Source organism: Anarrhichthys ocellatus, unplaced genomic scaffold (assembly GCF_004355925.1).
Source record: "Anarrhichthys ocellatus isolate YVR2014 unplaced genomic scaffold, GSC_Weel_1.0 scaffold118, whole genome shotgun sequence".
In the NCBI taxonomy this organism is placed as follows: Eukaryota; Metazoa; Chordata; class Actinopteri; order Perciformes; family Anarhichadidae; genus Anarrhichthys; species Anarrhichthys ocellatus.
The window spans coordinates 318,716-343,187 of NW_022280148.1; the positions used below are offsets into that span (position 1 = coordinate 318,716).

The 24,472-nt window shown below is 42.8% G+C and overlaps 1 long non-coding RNA gene across 1 annotated transcript in view; it reads right to left on the reverse strand.

Moving 5' to 3' along the window:
* Positions 1-778: 778 nt before the first annotated feature.
* LOC116399622 (uncharacterized) overlaps positions 779-24,472 on the reverse strand; it is a 61,792-nt gene continuing 38,098 nt past the window's right edge. The window contains exons 2-3 of the long non-coding RNA XR_004213848.1: positions 21,021-21,110; positions 779-3,430 (exon numbers count right to left, since the gene is read on the reverse strand). This is a non-coding gene — a long non-coding RNA (uncharacterized LOC116399622). The remainder of the gene's footprint in view (positions 3,431-21,020; positions 21,111-24,472) is intronic.

The following is a 24,472-nucleotide window of genomic DNA, read 5'->3' on the forward strand; positions in this document are numbered from 1 at the left end:
TGGAGATACCTTAGCAACACCGCTGCCGCCCCGTGCCTGACCATCCACACAACCAATCACTAAGAGTACGTTTTCCCTCAGGGTCAGGCGAGCGGTCCCATCGTAATCACCGCTATCTCATTCACGGGAAAGATCGTGAAAATGAAAAGCACCATCCTTCTGGGAGGAAAAAAGAGGGGGAGGAAAAGGGAGAGAGAAGCGTGGGAGGGAGAGAAGAGGAGAAGATAAAGACTCCCTGGGTGATGGAGGGAGGACCGCCGGCCAAATGCGGCTTTCTTCTGCATTAGTTTCCAACTTTTGGGATTTGAAACTTTTGGGCATTCGACAAAAAGATCCTATAGATAATCTCCCTCTGAGTAATCACAGAGTTGTACTACAAACACCACACAGATCCGACTTCATGTTGACAATATTTCTGTCACTAAACTTGCATGTGGACTCCGATCAGCCCTGCCAAGTTGGTCAGCTGTAGGCGTGACAAACTGAGAGACAAGCAAACAAACAGAGATCTAACTAGAGCCGGGAGAATAAAGTGAATCTCATGAGCCCAATCAGAGAGCTGAACACTGCAAAAAAAGAGCCCTTAATGGATGAAAGACATTTTGGAAATTCACTTTCTCGCTGATAGTCAGATGAGGAAATTAATACTGACAGACTGCTGGCTCGGGTTAGCTTTGCTTAGCACAAACACAGCAAACGGAGGGAAACAGCTAGCTTTGCTCTACCTAAAGGTAACAAAATCTGCATCCCTGAAGCTCCTACATTTAAATGTAATGTCTCATTTGTACACATTGTGTAAAAAAAACGTTTCTCCTGCTAAGCTAAGCTAACAAGGGCTCCTGGCTTCAGCATCACCTTTACCATACAGACATGTGAGTGGTGTCCATCTTCTCATCTAACTCTCGGCAAGGAAGCAAATAAACATATTTCAAAAAATGTCAGCTATTCCTTAAATGCTGAAACTTGAGTGAAATTCTTTTGTGCCACTATTTTCTCTGTATCGCAAGTTTGGCATGCATCACAGTGTATCCATTCTGCACAGATAATCCCCTCCATTACAAAGGGAAAGGTGGCAATCATTGGAGTGAGACAGAGCACTCACTACATCTCTGCAAATATGTGTTGTAAGCACAGCAATTCTCCTCTACTGGGTTCAGCTATAAAGGCTGACAGAGAGGAGTCAGTACGAGACTTAGAGGACGAGGCATAACCCATCAAGTCGGGCCAATTACGGCAAACATCCCGCCGTAACTGCAAAAACGTCGCCAGGAATACGGAAAACCTTCCAAGAAGCTCTTCTTGCTCAGAAACATATGTCTCCTAGCTGAAGGCAACAGTTAAGACGGAGAGGGAGAGCTTATCTTTTGGCATGACACACATCCTCAAACCCAAATGGTAGCCGAATTGAGCCAAATCAATTCCCTTCGCGGATGAATATTTGATGTCACTCTTTGCTCAGTTCCAATCTACGCTTCAATGGAGGCTCCCCTCACCTAGAAATCAGCTTCCATTTTGTAGCGCAAACACAGAATATGCTGCTCTTTGTTTTGTTGTTTGACATACAGTGTATTCATGTAAAAGCTCCAGAGGCTGCAATTGTTAAGAAAGGGAGACTGAACACAGTGAGCATATGTAATCTAAGTGAACCACAAGGGTGTATTAGCTTCTGGTTTTTGGAGAGGTCACATTGATATTACTGTTTTTTTTAGCTCTACAGCAATCATCCAGAATGTACTGTATCACAAAAAGGGCAGGAACACACCTTCCTTCCTGTGCCTCCTCTAAAAAGGTTTTAAAATGTTGTTGCCAGGCAGCGCACACAGCAACACGTCTCTGTGTGGCTTTTTTTTTTTTTTAAAGAAAGCACTCCCAGGTGGCACTCAGGTCGAAAAGGAAAAAAAGAAAGAATAAAGTACAATCATCTTCTTTATGAGATCTTAATAGTGCTACAAATGTCAGAGCTGATGTATTACTGCGCCTTCGCTGCGCTCGGATGTTCCCCGGGCTTCGCCTGGACAATCATTACGCTTATCAAAAGCACTTCATTAGAGGAATCAGGTCAGAGGCAGGGAGAGGGAGGCGCTGTGTGTTTGTGTGTGCATCCATTATCTCCTACCGTCTATGTATGCATTGTAGTAGGTGTGTACGTCTCCGTCTATGTGCAGGTGACTATACAGCATCACTTCCTATGTGTGTGTGTTCATCTAGTCCAGTAAGTACCAATTCTATGCATGTGGGAGCAGAAACGACAGAGGCTGCTGCTGTCCACGAGTCCCACATTCTGCATACAGTGTGAACTCGGCCTGACTCCTGGGTTCTCTCCATCGATCCGCTCACCGCCGCCACAGATGAATCTGACCCCGTCGAGGGCACCGCGTTTCGGAGTCCGACTCAAAGCTAGCCTCCACCAAGCTCACCGTTATCTACCCGAGCTGTTGACCTCCACAATTATTGTTATCGCTTTACCAAAGGAAAAAAAAACGATTTGTCTAATTTTTACGGGTATCATTCCCTTCCTATTCCCAGAGTGGTTAACATAAAAAAAGCATTGCAAACAGAGAGTAAATATGTATTCCCAAGGGGGGGGGGGGGGGGGGGCTGCCCACTGCCACATGAGCTGAAATGAAAGACTGGAGGCGCAGAGGGGGCGCAGAAGCTCCACCTTCACCCCCCCTCTTCTTTATAAATAGCTATTAGGAGATATGGAACGGAGGAGCTGCTGGGAATTCAGACAACAGCAGCAATTGGACCAACATGTTCTGTTTTTCTAAAGAGAACAGCAAAGCAGGCGATAAACAAACTTTCATCCCTTGGCTTCTGCATACATACAAGTGGAATACAGCGAAAACCAAAGCTCTGATTATGTTTATAAAAACAACACACGTGTACACACAGCGAGAGAAGTTTAAAGAAGAGCATTGCAGAGCAGAAAAGGTTAAAAGACAAAAATAGAAAGGTTTTGCCTACCTTTTTCTGGTCCTCCAGCTTTTGACTTGTCGACTTCTTGCCATGCTTGCTGGCTTCCGGTACATCCATCCCTGGTCCAAATAAAGAATAACTCCAGAGTAAAATCACGGAAGGAAGTTGAAGAGAATCCACACGGCTACAGTTTCCCAACGAGGGCCCGTGTCCGGCTCACGCCTTCACCCGGACACAGGCGATCCATGGCAAGGTGGTGGTTTGTACGGTTAAAGTAAAAATGTGTCTCTGAGTGCTATCAGCGCAGGGACGTTTTTTGGGGGAACAGGAACGAATACCAAACAGGTAGCGAAGGGCTACAGAGTGAGCGTCATTATTATGACTGGAGCGAAGGGGAACACCGGAGAGGACTTTCAGCCTGCAGGTTGAGTTTTACATGAAGATAACACTTATCCTTGCTCCTTCCTCAGAGTGCAATCCCCGGTTCCAGCACACAGTCTTCCCTCCACATCTGGAGAAAGAAGAAAGATAAAACATGCTATGATTTGAATGCACAAAAAAGATGAAGGGGAAAAAAAAAAAGGAAGAAGCACAGTTGTAGCTTAACAATTAATTCAAAAGCTCTCTGCCTCTCTGAAAAGTCAATATTCCCCTTGGTGCTGCACTGTACAAATGGCGAGGGTATCTGCATATCAAAGGGAATGTTGCCATGGTGCTCAAAGAGGGAGGGAGAAGGAGGAAGCTTCTACTACATGCTGTTTGTTCTACGCTGAGTTATTGTTTTTGATTGTTGTCTTTTCGTTTCTCCAAACCTATTTTCTGCCAAAAAAAAAAGCAGCCGGGGAAGGACTGAGTAATGCTGAGGTCGGGTAAACTCGCACCCTGGGAGGGGTCCAAGCATGGAAAGATAACCACAGGATCGGTTGCAGGCCCCTTCAGCGAACTCTACGAGGGTTCAACTTGTCTGCTTGGTTTACTCACATCACGCAACGCAACATCTGCCATTCAAAAGCTCTCATGCTGTACATTCGTAGCATGATTTGTGACTGAAACCCCAAACGTGTCATCGTCTGTGCCACTGAACCCATATAGCTATGTAGGACTAATTCGATATGGACAAACTGTGTGTGTGTGAATAAAATGTGCCACTGGTAATCACAGTCAAAGTTGCTGGTGAAGGTTAGTATAAGTGGACTTCTGCAAAATATAGTGTTATGCTTTATACATTTATGTATCTATTTCTAATTAAAGTTACATTATAATCACTGAAAAATTATCATATTTTACTAGCACACAATTTAAAAGGAATAGCTAAACATTATTTGGGAAGTCATCTTATTCGCTGTCTAGCCTTATATTTGTCTATTAAATATGAGACTACAGCAAGGAGATGGTTGCCTTAGCTTAGTTTGCCGCAAAGAGAGGAGGCAGGGGAAAACAACTAGCCTGACTCTGTCCCACCTGTGGACTCCAGGAAGTCACTGTGCCTGACACAGATTAAAAATAGTCTTGCATACAGTAATCCCCAAAGAATCTACAACTTGCTTTTACTATTTTTACCTTCGAACAGAGGCAGGCTAGCTGCCTGCAGTGTTTGCGCTAAGCTCAAAATCTCTATTTTAACTGTATGCCATGAGGTTGGCCTTGGGGAAAAATCTGCAGAATGTCTAATGGCACAAGCTAATGTTGCTTTACAGCACAAAACAGGAGATTGATATTTTTCTAGCAGAAGATCATTTTTATCACTTCCCTTCATTGGCAGTTAAAGCAAATGAAATGTATGCAACGCTACCTGAGTGGTTGAGAAGGGTAGAACTGAGGTTTATGGGAATAGTGGTCTTAATTTGCAGTAAAGCCAGTACTAGTAATATATTTCTAGTGCTGTTACAAGAGAGGCTTTTTCTCATTAAAACCATGATTTAATGTTTTTATACACCTACTGCCAATGTGCAACAATTAATTTCACAATGAAATATTGATGTCCTAACCCTAACCCTGCAAACAGAAACTGTCTTTTGTTCTGAGGGCCAAACACGGAGACAGAACAATCAGCCCACACTTGCACATACACAGTCCCATATATATATATATATATATATATATATATAGCTTCCCCACACACAGAAACACGATTGCGCTGTCACCGAAATCAATACTCTCTGCACTGCAAATCAGCCACTGTCCGTCCACAGGAGTTGGCCAATCAACCGCTCCAATAATCCTTCAAGGTAATGCTCCATGAGACCAGTCACAACAGAACCCCCCCCACCACCCCCCGGCCGACCGCCACAGGGCCAATGGGGAAACCTGCCTCGTGTTTGCCTCCGTCTCCTCTCTGAGCACCGGCCAGATCTTTTCTTTGCTAAGAAACACTTACCCAGCTCCGGCGTGCCATGTAGCACTGCGACCCTGTCAGTTACTTAAGGGCAATCATGTCAAGTGCTGCCAACTCAGAATTGGTTCTTAGGGGACATCATGATTCGAGCGCTGAAGCCCGACGAGACTTTCCATTGAAACCCAGAGTGTTAGCTGCTGGCAATAAGCTGTGAAAAGCATTCCTTTCAAGTACCATGGAGAGGCTGTTCCATTACATTATGTAGTAGCCTCAAACAACAAGCAATGCAGAGAGAATATTTCCAGCAATACGCGATGAGGAAAATTAAGCGCACTCTCTTAAGACTAGAAACACCGCGGAGTTTGGCGCAGGCAATAACATCACATCCCAGAAACACTAAACTTGCTAAAAGCACAGCTGTACTGCTCCTAGACTTCCCCTATTCCCCTCAGCAGTGGAATTATAAGGGGGAACTTGTTAAACTCATGCATGCTGCATGAAGGCTAATTTGCTCCTTTTTCTTTTTCTTGAATATTACAAAAGAAACAAGGAAACCTCTCGGGGAATAGCATGGCATACATTCTGTTTTGGTTAGCGGGCACGCGCTGTCACAGAGTGACAAGATGGCCTCCAATGTAGGCCACCGGGGTCAGAGGTCCTTCTCCATCTGCTTTTCCTGACAAGCAACAGCAGGTACAGAGCACCCTTGCTGTGGAGGCAAGGACGGACTCTCAAGACAAAAAAGTGCCCGACTAGAGATTACTCTGCTGCTTCTGTACTGTTTGCAGTGGGGACAAAAATGGTCTGAAACTGGATCTCAAACAAACCAATATTTGTTGACAAATACTTATCCACAAAAGGTCTGTGGATGACTGACAAATTGGAGGCAAACTATATACAATGCCTACCATTATTCCAACATTACTCCCCAACTGTCCTATCTCACTTACCCACCGACTGTGTGTGTGTGTGTGTGTGTGTGTGTCTCTCTCAGCATCAATAATGCAGTTGAGTGTTGCAATTTCAATTCAACAAGCTTTTACTTACATGAATGTCATGAAGGCAAACAAATAGTCCTGGAAGACGAACCTCAACACTGAACACTGTGTGGCAATAGAGGAGGTACTCACTATGTTTGTTGTTAAACTTAAAATAGGAACAAACTCGTTGTGGTTGCCATTTTTCTTACCAATATTTGAATTGCAATATGCTTTAGTCATGGAAATGCATTTGGAGTTGATGCAGTAGGGAAAGTCCCTAATGACACTAATGATTTCCTACTGTGGCAGGTCAAAACGGTCTGTTATATTCTACCAATTAAACTCTATGCCTGTATTTTTCTATATAGCAGAGCATAATAAACTGTATTAACATAATCAAATTTGTGCTGAATTTATTCTGATGAAATAATGCCTTCGCTTGAGGAACACCATCCAACAGTTCTTTCTTTCAAACTTTTAGTCAGAGAAAAGTCTTTTAAATAAGATTTCACTTTCAGATAAAATATCAATTCAGTCCAAAATTCTTACAATATTACACTTGTGGTATACTAAACCAAACTCAAAACTGTAATATTCAAATATAATCATGACATTTAAAAAAAGCTGTTGCACTTACTGACTTACTGCAAGTAACACCTGTTGCTAGCTACGCTAATGCTAATTTAAGACGGACAAGCTTAAAACACAGAGGTCCTAAGAGGTTTTGAGGTGACAAATCTTAAACAAGATGAAAATAATGTGCCCACAAGTTAAAGTGAAATTCTAACAACTTTTGAGGAGCCTTTTGTCTCTACTCGACAACTCAACAACTTCTGTTAACATGTTAGCTTGCCGGTCTCAAATAAACTTCAAGCTAAAGCATTGAACAAGGGAACAGACTCACCGCTCTCGTGTTTCTGAACAAAGAGGCAAAGAGACACAACCCACTCTCATAAAAATATTACAGAGTGAAGTTTCATCCTCAACAAAACCATCTTTGACCTAACTTAAGAGTAAACAGCACCCGCAGTAGCATGCTAAGTGCTCAACCAGCCAAGAGTTTGTCTCTTGTTGTTTGACCAACAGAGAATTAAGGATAATTAGCTGCAGCTGTGTAAGTTTGAAAGTGACAGTCGTAGTCAAAAATGGTGAAATTGACAGTTGCGACATAAAACTAACCTCTCAGCACATTCATTATGTGGGTTATGGCAACATTGAAATATTTGAAAACTGCACCCCAAGAATATGATGTAGTGAGATAAAGAAAATAACCAAATAATAATCTTTTGTTAACTTATTTAAGTTAAAGCCATTAATTAAAGCAGATTCAGTCAATCATATATTTTTCTCTCTCAATCTTTCAACATGTTTATATGGATTGAAAGACTTTATTCTTGTTTTGTGACAGCTGACAACTGAGATGTGCTGCACATGTAGCATTAATAAAGCATTAATAAAGCAGCAAACAACTATTTGTAATGTAAAGATATAGTGGAGTAATGTCTACCTGAGCAGAGAATGAAGTCACCCTCCCTCTCTGTGTGTGTTGTTATCAGAGCTTCTCTGGGATTTGTTCACATAGCCGTGTGTGCTTATTCGTGCATTTCAGTGCATGTGAGCGTGCACAACTGGCTCACTTATGGCTGCCACTCTGCACTGAGCTCATACTAGAGTAACCGCTGATAACGTTGTCCCATTATCATCATGGAAGTGCCAATTAACACTGTTGCCGTTGTTTGCACTGGCAGTGCTGTTAGCAGCATTAGCTGCAGGCCGCTGGCTAAGCCGTCGCCATGTTGAGAGCAGTTTGGAGCCACTATATGCGCTGTATTTAAAATCTAGCACCTATGAGTAAGATTGCAAAGTTTCTCTCCCAAAACTAACTAATTTTCCTCGACAGCAATTAATATAATTTTTGCAAAGCTCTCAACTAATTGCCCTACAGTCATTATTATGGATGTGTGTAATCATTATATACCAATTATCCAACTACTCCAGAAACATTTATTTAGTCAGATCATAAATAATCAAACAGGAAGCTTTCAGTGTCTTTGACAAACATCCTCTTGTAACTGTTGTTGAAGAGAATATTAATGTGTGCTTTAATCCACTTTTGGTTGTAAAGAACCTTTCATCACAGCCGGGTGTGAGGAGCTGGTGGTCCCAACTTTCAATCTCCACAGCTGGTCGACATTCCCAATCACGCAGTGGCCTTTCGCCGGCACTTGGTATTCAACGGGTGTCTGTAAGTCTCCAAGTGGTCAATAAAGTTTGATTCATGGGGCCCGGGGCCGTAACTGCACACTGCTGCCTTAATTCGAGGAGATGTAAATGATGGCCATAGATCCAGCCTGATTTCCTCGGGGAGAGCAGGAGGGTTGGGGGAACATGCGCCGTAAATCATCACCTCAATAGGTCAGAGGTCAGACAAAAGGAACGCCCCGCCATCGCATTAAAATACTATAATGCCCTAATGGCATTCCTGCAACATAAACCTCACTGTATCAGCCTCGGTGAGAATCATGGACGATCAAAACACACGTGATATGGCCGCTAAGATCAAATAACAAATATATAACATATATTTTGTCGCTTTTAAACTTTAGAAAGTGGAAAGTAATATTCCCATATAGGTATCTGCATGGCAGCACAGAGCCGGTGTCCACGGTACGGAGACGACTGCATAGAGAGAAATAGAGTAATGGGAATATTCTCAGCAATTAGGACATTTGTAATAGCCTCGCCATACTTCACTTGGCTCCACAATGGGCCATTAATAATACTGATAAATCTAATAAATGCAAGAGGGATCCCTTGCTACACATTAAAGCATTAAAAGGGACTGAGCTGACCACTCAGCAGTTCCGTTGTGGAAACCACCGGACAGTTAAAACACACTTTCACAAATGACTCATTATGGAGTGGACAACCAAAAGCAAAGGTTGGCTAATAGGGCTAGTATGGTGGAGGGAAAAAGAACAAGCAGCTAAATGTATAGAAAATGAAAATACACAGTTTTTATAGAAGTACATCACAGAAGAACTGGAAGCTTTATGAAATAACAATAACTATCCTATATATGTACAGCGCAGCATAGCAATGGGGACCATATGGGAGAACAAAGAAACCAGATGCTACAGCAAATATTAATGAAGTGCAAAATGTGTATTGTCGTACTGTATTAACATAAACAAGCCTGCAGAGGCCATATGTGTGTGTATAGAATGTGGGTAGGTGTGTGTATGGAATGTCGAAATGTTTGATCTACAGTACCAACCGTTGTGAATCTTTCAAGGCTCTGGACAGTTACTGTGTGTGTTTACTTTTCAGTTTGCTGCATCAGCTAAAGTGAACAAATAGATAGTGAGCATGCTGTGGTGGATGGTCAAGAAATGCTACTTCCTCTAAGGCTGAGGGAGGCCATTAAGTGCAGGAAAGGAAGCTCAGCCATAAAGACCAGAAATAATAACAGTATGTGAGACACTTACTACAACATGCAATAATACATAACTGAGCTGCAACCATATACTTTACGCCTTGAGTTCCTCATTTCGGCCGTTGCCAACTTTTTTTTATTGGCTGTTAGCATCTTGTCTTTTTTGCAACCAGAAGTGAAACGACAGGTTGTAGCTGAGTAGTAACAATAAGACATTTTTAGGCGACCAAAATGTTACAATTAACTCACGAACAAAAAACACACCATGAAAGGGTTAAATTTTAAGACAAAAACCAGGACGACTCCCAGACCGGACAACTATGATGTTTTGTACAACCTCACTATCTAAAGTCCTTCTCTGATGTATTTCTTTCAATAAGAATAATGTAGATATGAGTATAGGGATGGAAGTATTTTGTTCCAAAGAGATGATCCTCAATATTTGAATGAAGTCCGACAATACAGAGGAAGAAAGTCCTGCAGAGTGTCTTGTGGATTGTAAGTGAATGTCTGAAGAAGACTTTAAAAAGTTCTGGAAAGCGCTGATCAGGTCATGAGTTAAGTTTACATATTCATGCATGAATGCACAAGTTGTTCACATGAACATCTGATAGTACTTTGTATTTACTGAAGAGAGGAGTGGATGAAAATGAGCTCATTGGCCTTCTGCCACATTTACCTTGAGGTGGAAACTGACATATTGATTAATGTGCACTGTCCCTTGTAAATAAATATACAAATAAGGGAAATGTATACTAGAGGGGGCAGACGCCAGGTTTCCATCCAAATGTATCACAAATTTTAACAGAATTTTGGGAAAGTCTGCAAAAAAAAGAAAATGCAAATGAATGCTTGTTTCCATCCACTACCATTGTGTAATTATTGGGAGATGGTTCATTGAGATAAGAAAAATACAGTCGGGAAACCATTATACCAGTGCAGAAGAAGAGGACGTAATAAATAATTAGTGTCTTTTGCCGTTTCCACTCCGTTTTTTTTTTAATGGTCAAATTGAATATGCTCATGAAAACAGGTGGATGGAAACGCACCTGGAGAGAGAGAACGAAGCAAAGAGAGGAGACAGAGAGAGTAATGCAGGTGGGAAAAAAGCCTGGGGAGATAAACTGGCAGAGTGTAAAAACTGTGACAGCAAGCGAGCAACAAAACAAAAAAACGTCTGGAAATGCACCATAAGAGGAACATCGTGGTAGGCTGGTACAGTTCAAATATATGAACAACTCAATGAAAGCAATGCAAACCTAAAATCCTGACTGCAAACTGACCCCTGATATTACAAACCAACAATCATTGGAGTGATGAACAATGGACTGCAGGTACTAATATGTTTAAGCACTATATGTAATCTATATGGAAGCAACAAGCTGCACCAAATGCAACCCTGGCTTTTTCAGTTGTCAGGGAAACTGCGAAGGGATGGCGGTAGCTTGTGTGTGTGTGTCGCTGCGGGTATCCTCTCTTTAACAGGGTAATCACTATTGTGAAGGTGAAGACTGACACGAGGAGCAGCTCATTAGCTTGAGGAATGCATGTCGCGGTGTCAATTCGCCGCTGTTTGTTTTGTTCCACACACTCGGCCGAGCCTGACATTCTCCTGGCACTTGGCTGTTTATTGTTTTTCCCGGAGATGACACAGTGTTTGCAAGTGACAGCAAAATGACTCAGAATGACATTAGGACCCTTCACAGCGAAAACAGAACCTGCCAAGCACCTGCCCGCCGGGGATTTTTAAAATCTCACACTGGCAGAGGCATTTCTCAATTAAACAAAACAAATGTACCAGGAATAAAAACATCTGTGGATTACGGAAATGCAATGCCTATAGGTAGCATGAAAAGCTGACTAATGACAGAGCTGAAAACAAGCAAACATGGCAGATCTTTTTGTTGTATTATCTTTTAGAGTTTAAATGATCGAGGAACATACTTCGAAGTTGGCTTGCATTTGAACTACTTGCTTGTGTGATGGAAAATGGTCTGATCATGGCGTAAACCACCACCGGAAATGATTTAACGAACAACGTTCTGTGCACATTAGCATTTGACATTGTGACGCCGTGTCAAAGAAAATGTTTTGCATTTGTTTCATCGATCACACTTGAAGGACAACCCGGTCTCCTACAATATTAACGTTGTATTTTTCCACCCAGACCTCCTCCCTATGCGGACTTCCGCAAAATCATATGTGATACGTCAAAAGCAAACGTCATCTAAGACAAAACAAGTTTCCTTTTTTACAATGCAGTTTTTTTTATGGCAATAGTAGTTTTCAGAAGACAGGGATGCTACAGAAGACAACATGAGATGACAACAGGCCAATGAGACAATTAATTGATTGAGGGAAGTCAGCTATTTTCCAACATAAACTACCATGCTTTAATGCTTTTAAAATGTCTGGCTACATTCATCAGGTTGGTATCTGAGGTTGTTTCTAGTTTCCTTATATGAGACTCCATCAATTAGTCACATTAGTCACCATACATGTGATATACAGCCATATTACAAGTCATCTTTTAAAATGTTTTTTCTCACAGAACACAATTTACAATTTAACTTGACTTCAACAGGGTAACACAGACTATCACAAACATCCGAACAGGATTAAGAACAATAGATGATGACTATCCCGTTGTCCCCCTACATTAAAGTATGACCAGCATAGGATTATAATCAAGATCAAAATACATCTAACAGAATCATCCAGCTGCAACAGCATAATCAGAGATCAACGTGAACATCATCCTACAAGTAGGCCCAACTGTTCCTGTGCAAGCTACCTCCTTGTCTCTGCGTTTAGGAGTCTGATGGGTCTAGTGGGGGTGCATGAGTGTTTGAATCGGTTTGTCTTGTTGATGAGGGGAATCTGAAGCGGGTGCCAGAGGGTAGGGTTTGAATCACCAGATGAAGAGGGTGGGTGTCGCTATGCAGAACAGACTACTACTACCCTGCTGGAGCCCTGTGATTTAGCTGCTTGTATACTTTAACCAGCGCATTCTTGAATTTGATATTGCCATACCAACACTTGAGGGAAGATGCTTAAATGGAGTCAATGTAGGGGACTGTCCAAAGGCAGAAATGTTGTTGTTGTTGTTGTTGACCTCTCCTACAAGTCATTTCACTGTTGCATTCAGAAGTGAGATTTTTAAAGATGTTTGAACAAAAGTATTTATAGCCAACAACACATTCCACCTCTTGACCCTCATTAATGGAGATGTGATTGGGACGACCATGGCGTCTGAAGTCAATCCACACGTCTTTTGTCTCCGATACATCTAGTTGGAGGAACAAGTTTTTGCGCCATTTATAACAAAACTAATTAGCCACAGGGCCATGACTTGATTGATCATTTTTTTTAAATTGTTAAGAAACATACAAATATCCATTAACACTGCCAACAAATGAGATTCCGAGCATTTCGATTGCCTCTCAACGGCTCTCAACATGTCGACAGCTGAGCCGGCGCCTTGCAGCTAACGGTGCTAACAGTGCAAACTACGTCAACAGAACACAAATGGCTTCAGATATAGTCCTTCATGTAACTCTCTCAGTTTAGAAATTGTGAATGCCTCTCTTTTCTCTTTTGTCAATTCCCCCTCTCCTTACTCTCACCTCTCATTATTCACAGGAATTGGACATCAGTTTGGAGATAAATAAATCCTCTCCCCTTGGCCTCTCCGGGAGATCTGTCGCCTTTGCTCCAAGGTAACCTCCAAGCATCTCTCTCTCTCTCTCTCTCTCTCTCTCTCTCTCTCTCTCTCTCTCTGCTCAGGGACGGGGAGGATGAGACGAGAAAACATCTCCCCGCTCCTCCATTCATCTACATACAAGCTGCATTACAAGTCAATTACACTTAAGATTACATGAATGTGCTCTCGCCCAGCCAAGCCGCCTCCGCGCGCGCCAAACCCATTCTCCACCGTCGGCGCTGCCCGCTTGGAGCATTATGGGGGCGCATAATCTTGTGATATTGTGTCGGGATTAACATCAAATCTCATTATGTTGTGGCGGATCATGGTTCTTCTTACTTATTTTTTTGAGGTTTTTTAAAGCCGAGCGAGAAAGAGGAAAGAGAGGGATGAGATCCATCTTAATTACACATGATGGCATTTGGGAGGTTTGTGAGTCTGTTGGCTAATTTGCCATGTGGGCCTGTTGAACAAACACACACACACACACACACGCACACGCACGCACACACACAACTGGGGTCAAAAAAGATGTGTGGCGGCACAGCGCAGCGAAATAGGACACAAATCAAGCAGCCGAACCCTCCTCCTCCTCCTCCTCCACAGGCTCACCACGCCTCGCCCCTCCACACCAAACACCTTTCTGTGAGCGTTTTTTCCTCCAGCCCGGCATGCTCGTGCTTCATAAACCTCTCTTTTACTACCGATAGATCCGTGAAGGTTGTAATTGCGTAAGTGATATATCGCGGCTCAATTTCACTCCGTATTAAAAGCGCCGCCGCCCCAAAGTGGTGTTGAGGGGAGCGCCTCGTCCTGTTAAATAAAACAGATTGTAAGGCTAAGTATGGGGGGGGGGGGCACTGTGCACACACACGTTGAAGCCTGTTGTTTCGTGCAGATAGGCACGCTTAATTCCCATGCTCTGGATTCTGAACATGCTAGCACAAAGGGTGAAAACAAACATTGACTCAAACACATACACTAAGCAAATGCACACACACGCACACACTCACAAACACTCACAAACACACACACACACACACCTCCCCCCAGTGGCCCCACTAAATCACTCCGAGGCCCCAGCAGAAATGAGGGATAACAGCACAGCAGCGTTACATTGATTGCTGAATGCATCATCTTTTTTGTCTTCACAACAGGGCGAGGAGTGTTGGGGGGGAGGGGGGCTTCAGCAGGGACTGGCTGTACATGGAGCCAGTGTTTGGGAAAATCGGTTCCTTTATGGCAATCAAGTCCCATCAGGGGTGTTTGCACAGGCCTGCAGCAACGATGAAAGGGCGGAAATGAATAAAATGAAGTAAGATTGAGGTCTTCTGGATTGTTAAGAGTGCATCATCTCCAGGCTTCACGTGGTTCGTGAATAAAGCCATCCTGTCCCTGTGTGACTGTGTCATCTGTTACCCAAAAGGCATTGCTGTATGGATCTCAGAGTCAACCGGTGTATCAGCTTTAAGGAACCACTGGATTTCCTTATTTCTTCCTTTGGAGCTACTTGTATATGGTTTGTTCTATTTTATGGTTTTCTATTCTAATTGAAATATTAATAATTTATAATGACAATAATAAATCTTTGAATTCTTGAAATGTACAGCACGTGTTATTTAGCAGCTTTTTGTCTTCAGTGTGGTCATCAGTTATCGCTGGTTAATCCAGCACGGGATCTGGAGCCACAGCAGGAAACAGGAGCTGCTTAGCAGCCTGGAGATGTTGTTCATCGCTACATGTAGGCTGTTGAAGCGATATGATGTATGTATATACACATACACATGCCAGTTTAATCTACCTTATCATGCCATGACATTCCCATACATGAATGTCAACTTTCCCAGGTACAATTTATTGTCAAATGTCTTTCCACGCCCCAAGTTTGTGACTCAGCTTTCTGTTGAAATGAATCTCAAGTAACCCTGATGACATCATCAGGGTATTTCCCCAGACTTTTTTTAATCAATTGTGGCAGGTATACGTTACTTTGTCACATTCTATCTTCCAAATTCAGGGTGGATACTTTATTTTAGAATATGTTGTCACTAAAACATCGCAGCAGACGTTATCAAAGTAAAAACTTTCTGTTCCGTATTGTACTATCCTACTCATAAGCCAGATTGCTAATTGACCATATAATAAACAGTGCACAGAAGGTAGACAAGGACCTTGAGAGTTTGTTAGGGACCAAACCACCCTCCAGGACAATGACAAAACAGAGGGACAAAAAAGTCTTCTCAGAGTGAAACAGAGTTCATAAAACTACACAATGGCATCTTTGACTTCTCATATAAAGAGCTCAACGTGAAGCTTGCAAACAGCCAAGACTAAGGTTGGTTAGGGGGGAAACAAAACCTTGTCCAAACCAACCGTCACACATTAAAGACCCTCAAAGTATTCATTTGAATAACTTTGTTATTTATTTTCCTTAACTTTTCATCCAGTGCCAGAAGCCATTCTATTTACCGACAGTTCTCCAGCAGGTGGAACAAAGGTGTGTTAAGTTACTACTTGGTGAGCAATATGTTGAATCATCATCCAGTATGACATCTAATTAGGTTTAGCTCTCAACAAGGCAGACACACTATAGTTTTGAGTGGCAGTTTGAAAGCTATTCACAAGCTGTAGGTACATCCTGAAAATGGACCCAGTAGAATAACTGGTGTAGCCAGACAGCAGCAGTTTAGCCAGCGGCTAACTACACCCAACATGGAAGCAGCTGCAGAACTACAGCTTACTTACATACATTTACGGCAACATTTTCACAAGTTTGAATTATTGTATTTCTCGAGTGGAAGGCCACCACTCTGTATTTGGTCTTGTTGAACTGCATCAACACACTGGCGGTCGTAGAGTGGTGTAATCAGGTGTTGTAGTGGTGTTATCCCTTTTACCAGAGACAACAACGTCCAGCACCGGCTACGAATGAGAAGCCTTTCAAATGATTTCTAGTTGGTTTCCACTTTGCTATTAGTAATACAAAAAGAGTAAAGGGGAAACAAGGGTTTAATAGAGATGCATGAGCATCAGAGGTTAGTGAATCTGAGTTTTTAGCTAACAGGGAACCAGATCCAAAATGGAACTGGCTGTATCGCCGGCAAGCTAATCTGTTAGTACGTTACTTCCTGCCAACTATTGGCTGTGTGAGCTATTGCCACATTGTCTGGCGATCTTATAGACGATGGCTGATGTTGTGAGATGTTTTTTTAAATTTAAAATGTTTACAATGGAATCCTTGGAGTAGGAGCTGATTATTGAAAATTATGTTTGCAGCCTGATTAATACAGTGAGCTGCTCCCTGCTCATTATCTCATATTTCTCCAGACAGACATTCTGAACAGAGCTAATGGAAGTCTTCTGCTGGGCGACGGATGCACTCAGAGGCAATATTCTGTGATCAAACAACTGTAGCACAGAAATGATAAAGTAATGCAAATCAGACTTTAAATGGAATTAAGTAGAAATGATGTATACATGAATTGTTCTGTTTTTGTTAGCTTGCTAGCTTGTTTTATTACACACATTTTTACATGAAAAAATCTCCCATTTATTACATTTGAGTCATCAGAGTGGTGCTTTGTGAAATCTAAATGGCAATGAAAGAATAAATAAATGTATTAAGTAGATGAACCAGGTTAAGTGGAAAAGCTAGCTAAAAGTTCAGTACTGGTCAATGCATGTGTCATTTTGAAGAGAATTGTGGGATATGCATTACTGATACACACACAGTGAGGCAGGAATAAATTGTTAAAAGATTAGCACTGCAGCTCATACAGTTCAGTCGCTGAGCTGCCTGGTGCACATGTAGAATCTAAACACCTTCAGAGACAACGGAATGCCCTCCGGTGTGTCACACTCCACCCAGAATCAAGCGTGGAGGCTGGGGTGAGGTGTGGTGATGTGGTGATGGAGGAGGAGCAGGAGAGGACCCTTCAAGTCTCCAGTATTCCATTAGCCGGTCTGTGATGTACTGTTCAAGCACATAGATCCACACACAGATGGGAGACCAGCTACCCCCCCGTATCCTCCTGACACCCTCCCCCCATCCCGCGCTGCCTCTCCTCTTCATCCTCCTTCTCCTTCACCCACCTCACACCCTCTGTCAGTCACCATCCATCACACAAGACCTCCACAGATGGGCCCGCGAATAACACACACACACACAGTCACGATACTCACTCCAACCACCGCAAACACACACACAAAGGCTCGAGACGCTCTCTCACTCCTTCAGACACTCGCATGGTTGGCCAGACACACACACACACTTACAACCGCTCTCAGCTTTACACTCTCTCTCTTGCTCACTCATACACACACTCCACCCTTCTTTCTTTCACACACACACACACACACACACACACACACACTCCACCCCGCAAACTCTTTCATCTGTGGCTCTAAGCAGCTCAGAAACCAAAAACCTCCACGGCCGAGGGGAAACCCAATTAGAAGGCAATTAGCGCCATCGGATCTACCTGAGAGCTGGCGCCTTGCGCTCGTGCTGGCAAAACAAAGCCACATACGGGTGTGTGTTGTGGGGGGGGGGGGACCACCGCTCACTTGCTTGCTCCCTCCCCGCGGTATTTAAAGGCTGCTGCCGATTTCCCCACATTTCTGATCAATGTTGGGAAAAAAAGAACAGCGCTAATTAGCTACGCTTCTTTTACAAGAAACACCAGTGCAACGGGCTGGATCAGTCCAATTACAGAAAAAAGGAGGAAGGGTTGAAACAGAAAACTCTTAGAAGTTGTGTATGAAAGAAAACATGGGCTCTTGCCACGCAAATCAACAAGTTAGTCGCCAAAGAACGAGGCAATGAATCAAAAGCTCACCGTTAAATTTCCGGCCGTGCACTATTAAAGGGAGGCTCCACTCAAAAACGTATTCCAATCAGGATCCGGCTCTTAATCTTGTGAATGTGACCCATCTGGCGCTCCGTACGTCACATATCCAAACCTAGCCAGGAGAAGAAAAGATTCCTCCCTGAGAATCCAACTGCACCTTGTCAACCCTTTCCCCCTCCAACTCTCTCCTCCTGTAGCCCAAGGACAGCCTCCTCCGGTGCCAGTGTGTGTGAGAGAGAGGAGGTGCAGCAGCAGCTATAGTAGTAGTAGTAGTAGTAGTAGAAGAATGAGGTGGGATGGATGGAGGGAGTGGGAGGGGAGGGATGCTGGCAGCTCACATCATGAGAGAAGTCGTAATCTGCGCATCGGGCGTGCACGCGGCGAGGGAGTCGAGCCACCAGAGAAGAAGATGATGAAAAAGAAGAAGAAAGGGAGGAGGAGGAGGAGAGAGAGGCATGAAGGCAGGCAGTGGTGAATGAGCGGAGGATGCAAGCTCCCTCCCCTCACACTGCTGAGTCTCTCCCTCTCTCTCTCTCTCTCTCTCTCCTACACACACACACACACACACACTCCTACCCCCCGCCCTGCTACAGATTGCATTGCACTGATGAAATTTTAATGGTTCTTTTAGGAAGAATAATGAACATGCTAGTCCCTGGAGTTGTGTGTATGTGTGTGTGTGTGTGTGTGTGTGTGCGTGTGTATGTGTCTGCACACACCTACAGAGGCATGCAACAAACATGTCTGTGTGCATACACAGCATACAAGTGTGTTTTTCTCTCTATCTTGTTCCTCCCTTTCTTTTCCACCAGAGCATACTCCCACTCACACATGGCAATCCTACACATATTCACTTACGCACTACCCCTTTCTTCATTTGCACGCCGCATTTGGAGGCACGCACACAAATACGGGCTCACGCTCAACAGCATCAAACACTGCTGCTGACAGACACGCACCCACGCACGTGCTCCCGTCACACAGGGAAGACGGGGTGGGAGAGTAAACAGAAATCCAACCCATCCTCAAAATGCTCTCTTGGTGCACACTCGCATCCACACACACACACACACACACACACACACACACACACACACACACACACACACAGACAGAGATAGGCACACATGAGCACACACCCCAATGAAGTGGAACAAAGAGCGCAGAGGCAGCATGTGGAGGCACCAGTAGGAACCATGATGAGAGGACAGGAGCGAAGTGCACCAGAAAACATGCCATCTTCAAAGTATCGTCAGTCTACGACAGTCTAGTCTAGTATAGTACAGTATAATGTATTATAGTATAGTATAGTATGGTATAGTATAGTTTAGTATAGTACAGTATAGTGTAGTATAATATTATAGTGTAGTCAGTATAGCAAAGTGTAGTACACTATAGTAGAGTGTAGTAGAGTATAGTATAGTAGAGTATGGTATAGTACAGTATAGTGTAGTATAATATAGTAGAGTACAGTGTATTAGAATATTGTAGTGTAGTCAGTATAGCTGACTATAGTAGAGTGTAGTAGAGTATAGTATAGTAGAGTGCCATTTAAGTACCATAATCTACAATGGTCCCTGATAACGTGGTTTCTTAGAAACATTAAATATTCATGACTAAATAAGCAACAAAATGTTTATGTTCATCCTTAGATATTATGTAATAAAAGTTTAAAACATTCATTTTCATATAGGCCCACACAGCTTGTGCTAAGAAGATAATTGTGAGATATGCTTATCTTAATGATGCAGTTCACTTCAGCTAAAGAGAAGAGAGGTACCACAATCAAACTAGCAGCGGGACTAATGACTGGAACGGAGGACTGTCTTGCTCTAAATTGAGCTTCTCAAGCGTCCTTTTCTCCCAGGTGCTTGAAGTGACAGACTAATGGAGCTGTCACACCCTGTGGTTAACCACCAGAGAGTTGTAATTCAGCAAAAAAGTCCATAAACTCTTGACCATGGTTTGCAATGCACGCATACTCGTTTGCAATCCCTTGGTTTTATTATATTAACAAATTGGTAGTAAGCCCATCTCTGTGAGGTAGGATTCAAAAAGAATCACTCAATCATCGTCGGAGCTGCTTTCTGTTATCTACCATTAAGAAATGATGATTAGCTTATTGGGTTGCAGCTGTTTTGGTCGGCAATTAGGGCTGTGCCAAAAAAGAGGCCAGCTATGTTATAACAAAGTCTTTTTTTGTATTGATCAATATTCATAATTATCACAATGTATAATTATTATCACTAACAAATATAATGCCCAATTTAATTTACTGTTTTAAGGGTATTCTTCTGAAGACAGAACCCTAAAGAAACCAGAAGGTTAATACAATGAATCCCTTTATTCAAAATGATGATTTCATTCCAAGGACTAAAAATCAAATGTAAATATTACGACAGACATGCAAAGCTTCATCCGAAAACCTCAGTAGGAGCTTTGAATGCAGCTCTGATAAAAACAGAGTGATGTTTACATTTCCATGCATCCTAATCAAGTCAACAGTTTGTCAATTAGCCAACACATGTTAGATTTACACTGGCTGATTCAAATAATCAGCTGGATTCTACACATCCTTGCACAAAACTATTTTTACTATATACCCCAACAACAGATTCCATGCAATGCAGGGTAAGTTATTTAAAGATTAGAGCGATTTCAAAGTTGCTCGCAAGGCCACATCTCCAATCTGAAGCTGACCAGCCACTGAAATGTGCCTGAGAACCTCTGGCATATAACAGGACAAGAAGCCGAGGGTCAGCTCAGAGCTAAACGGGTGAAAGAGGGCGGAACTTACATCAAACCAGGATTCCTCTGGCTCCTTTACTGTTACTCCACTGTCCACATATCAGTATTCATCACAGCAGTCGGCAGTGCTAAAAGGATCCTGCAAAGAGAGGAGAGAAGAAAGGGATTTGTTATAATTTAACCTGGGTTGTAGCTCAAAAATACAAATGTGATAATTATCTCAGTTTAGTCGCAGTTGGATAAAAGAAAAAAACAGTGTGGCTACCGGGGGACGGCGGTTTGAAGTCCTTTTTACGTGGACAGCTTTAGATGTCTTACACTGCAGATACTGGAAGGGATTTGTTGAGCCATATCCACTTTTATTCCGACTGCTACCTCCCGCTGTTGAGAGTGGTACCCTCCCCCCCCTAAAAAAAACAAAATCCCACTGGGATTTTAACACGGTGTGACCGAAAGTTTACCCAATCCAGCAGGACATTAAAGAGACTTTGAGCACAAAAAAATTGTTTTCTGGAAAGTTTCCTTCCATGGTAAAAATAAACGAAAAAACACAATGAACTCTGAGTCAACTCTCTTTTTCTGAGGAAATTGTTCCCATCCCTCATATTCCCCACCAAGGTGCAGCATCCTACCTCTGAACCATCCCCGAAAAATCAATTATCTCTGAGGATTATACACCCCTCCCCCCTCAAAACAGTAATGGAAAAGGAGAATGATAATTTAGATCTTCAGTTCTAAGGCCACTTTCATTCTCCCTTCCTGTGACTCCCAAGAGGCCAGGGCCAAGTTTACACACAATGTCAGGGAGACAAACTGTTCAGAATGTGCCTCTTGGTCTCGCAGACACAAAAGAGCCACTTTAAAGTTTTCTTCTTTTTTTTTTTTTTTTTACTGAAACAACACAACACTTGAGAATCCAGGAGAAAACATGCCAGTCGAGTCTTTAAGGAGGCTGTTTGAGGTCTGTCAATAATGACGGGAATGCCACGGAGAGAAGGCTTGAAAGGCACTTAACAGCCAAGCGGGGGTTTGATGGGAACCGCCGTGATGTGTGACACACGAGTCGTCCTCTATCCCGGGATGCAAAAACAACAGCTTACAAGGTTAAAGTCGCCTAGAGACTAAACGCGCCTCGCCCGATAATTCCCGTGCAAAAGATTTACGATATTTGGAAAAGAAAGACATCCTGGAAACGCCTTACAGCGCGATAATAAAAACAACATGATACATTGAGGGTTGTAGGTGACTTAAGCAGAGGTTTGATTGGAACACAATGATGTACTGTCTGACATGTAAGCGCTAGTGTTTCTCCGGGGATGCAAAAAAAACAAATAAAAAACAGCTTAAAAACACAAAGGCTGTCTGCAGAGGAAAAAAAAAGAGAAAAAAAACGTGCCACATTCGGGTAAGATACTGATCGTAAACAACAGGTAATATTCTGCTTGGTGGATGCTCTGCTCAGATGTCAAAAAGTATTGAATTCACGTCACAAAGACGTGAAAATTATCATTCAAATTGGATTGCATTAAACAAGTTGCCGTTTGGCAGCCGAAAGAGGGAAACCAAACTAAATGCACTCAGTAAATTCCACTTTCATAGCATACCAACAGCTGTCTGGAAGGGAGGACGATGCTTTGGAAATGGTGAGCAGTAATGTGGAGAATACGGAAGTTCTAGTTAATGAGCTCTAAAATGCAAAACCACAGGAATGTTTCTTCGGCCAATGTTACTGGCAATCCCACACGCCAGACGATAACCCTGACGGGCATTGTTTGATTGCTAAGAATGGAGACAAATCCAATTAACAGGTTGTTGCTGGAAGTGACCTTTTCCTTCATCGTGGCTATTGGCCATCCCCTGGCTTCCTGGTTTAGTGACCATGATGGAGGACATTTGAAGAGATGCCAAATTGAAATTGGTTATGGGTGAGCTGAGGTGTGTGTTCAAAGATAAGTGTTTCGATGGCAAAGAGAAATATGTGGGGTCCTTCCTGCGGGGCGATTAATGACATCAGCAGCGGCGCTCTTCTCCCTCGGTCTGTCCCTCTCTCTCTCTCCCTCCCTCTCTCTCTCGATGTACAGGTGCAGGTTTGGTTTCGTACTTCCACGTTTATGAGGGATCATAATGGGTGGGTGCAGCTCAACACAAACGGGAGGCCAATTAAATGGAAGGGCTTCCCGGGCAAGCCGCCAATAAGGGGGCCAACAACTCATTTCATACACAGCTCTCAGAGGAGGAACACTGGATATTATTTCCTGAGCGTATACAAGGCAAAACATTTTTTTAAATTTTATTTCAAAAAATTTGTATCTATCTGAAATTGGGGCGGGGTGGATCAAAGTTGATCAAAAAGTGTCTCTGTGAAGCCATGCTTAGAGCTAAATGCTATTTGCTTATTAGCTCTAAACACAAAGTACTGCTCCGGCTGATGACATGTGTTTTGCAGGAATTTGGTGATGAACCTAAGTATTTGACAAATTCAAGGTTTTCGCCTGATGATGGCGCTATATTGAAAGTGAAGGGATCACCAATGTTATTACAAGTCATCCTGGGGACCATGAATGTCTGGACCAAATATAATGGCAATTCACTGTAATTGTCAAGATATTTCATTCTGAACCAAAGTGGTAGACTGACCAATAACCCCTGCTGCTAGCATGGCTAAACAACTCCAATAAACTATGAATACGAGCGAATCGTAGTGAATACAAGGCCTGTTCTTTGTGTGTTCATTCAACGGAGGTGTGTTTGACACTGAACCATCTCCACGGAGACATAGCTGTTCAAAAACTAACCCTTGATATCATAAAGCTTGACTTTTCTGTAAGAAATTAAGTTCTACAAGCATTCAAAAGGAAGAGAGGAATGTAACATGCCTTCATTATTTCCCTATAAATCTTTACTTGGAGATGTGCCATGGTGGAGATGTGCCATGTTAGCGGAGATAAGGTGCCCCATATGGCTTGGGCATAAAACGGGTAGGACCATAACTCCGGGCAGTTAAACCCAGCATTCTAGATAAACAGAGTACAGTATACTACCTGGAAAACGACGCACTGGCATCTCCACAGCCTGCCAGTAACACTCCTGAGGACGGGAAAGCCGCCGAGGACAAATTTCCTCCTCCAACAATTGCCAGGTTAACTAACTTTGGCACTGCATTCCACAGAAGAAACAGACGCCATGCCAGTGTGTGTGTGTGTGTGTGTGTGTGTGTGTGTGTGTGTGTGTGTACGTACTTGTGTCATTTGGTATTCAAAACACGATACACACACCACAGGCTTGTCACGGGGATCTCTCTGGAGTATGGGAGGACTGAAACTAGAGCAACTAGAGAAATGACAACAGAATCCTTTGAAAATTAGGCTTTTATCCATTCAGTCTGACACGGAGCTACACCCACGATTTCATTCATAACACGCGTTTCTTCTTTTAGGGAACACATGCACATTGTTTATTCTCTTACATTCCCAGTAAGACGGCACCGATTGCAATTTTCTT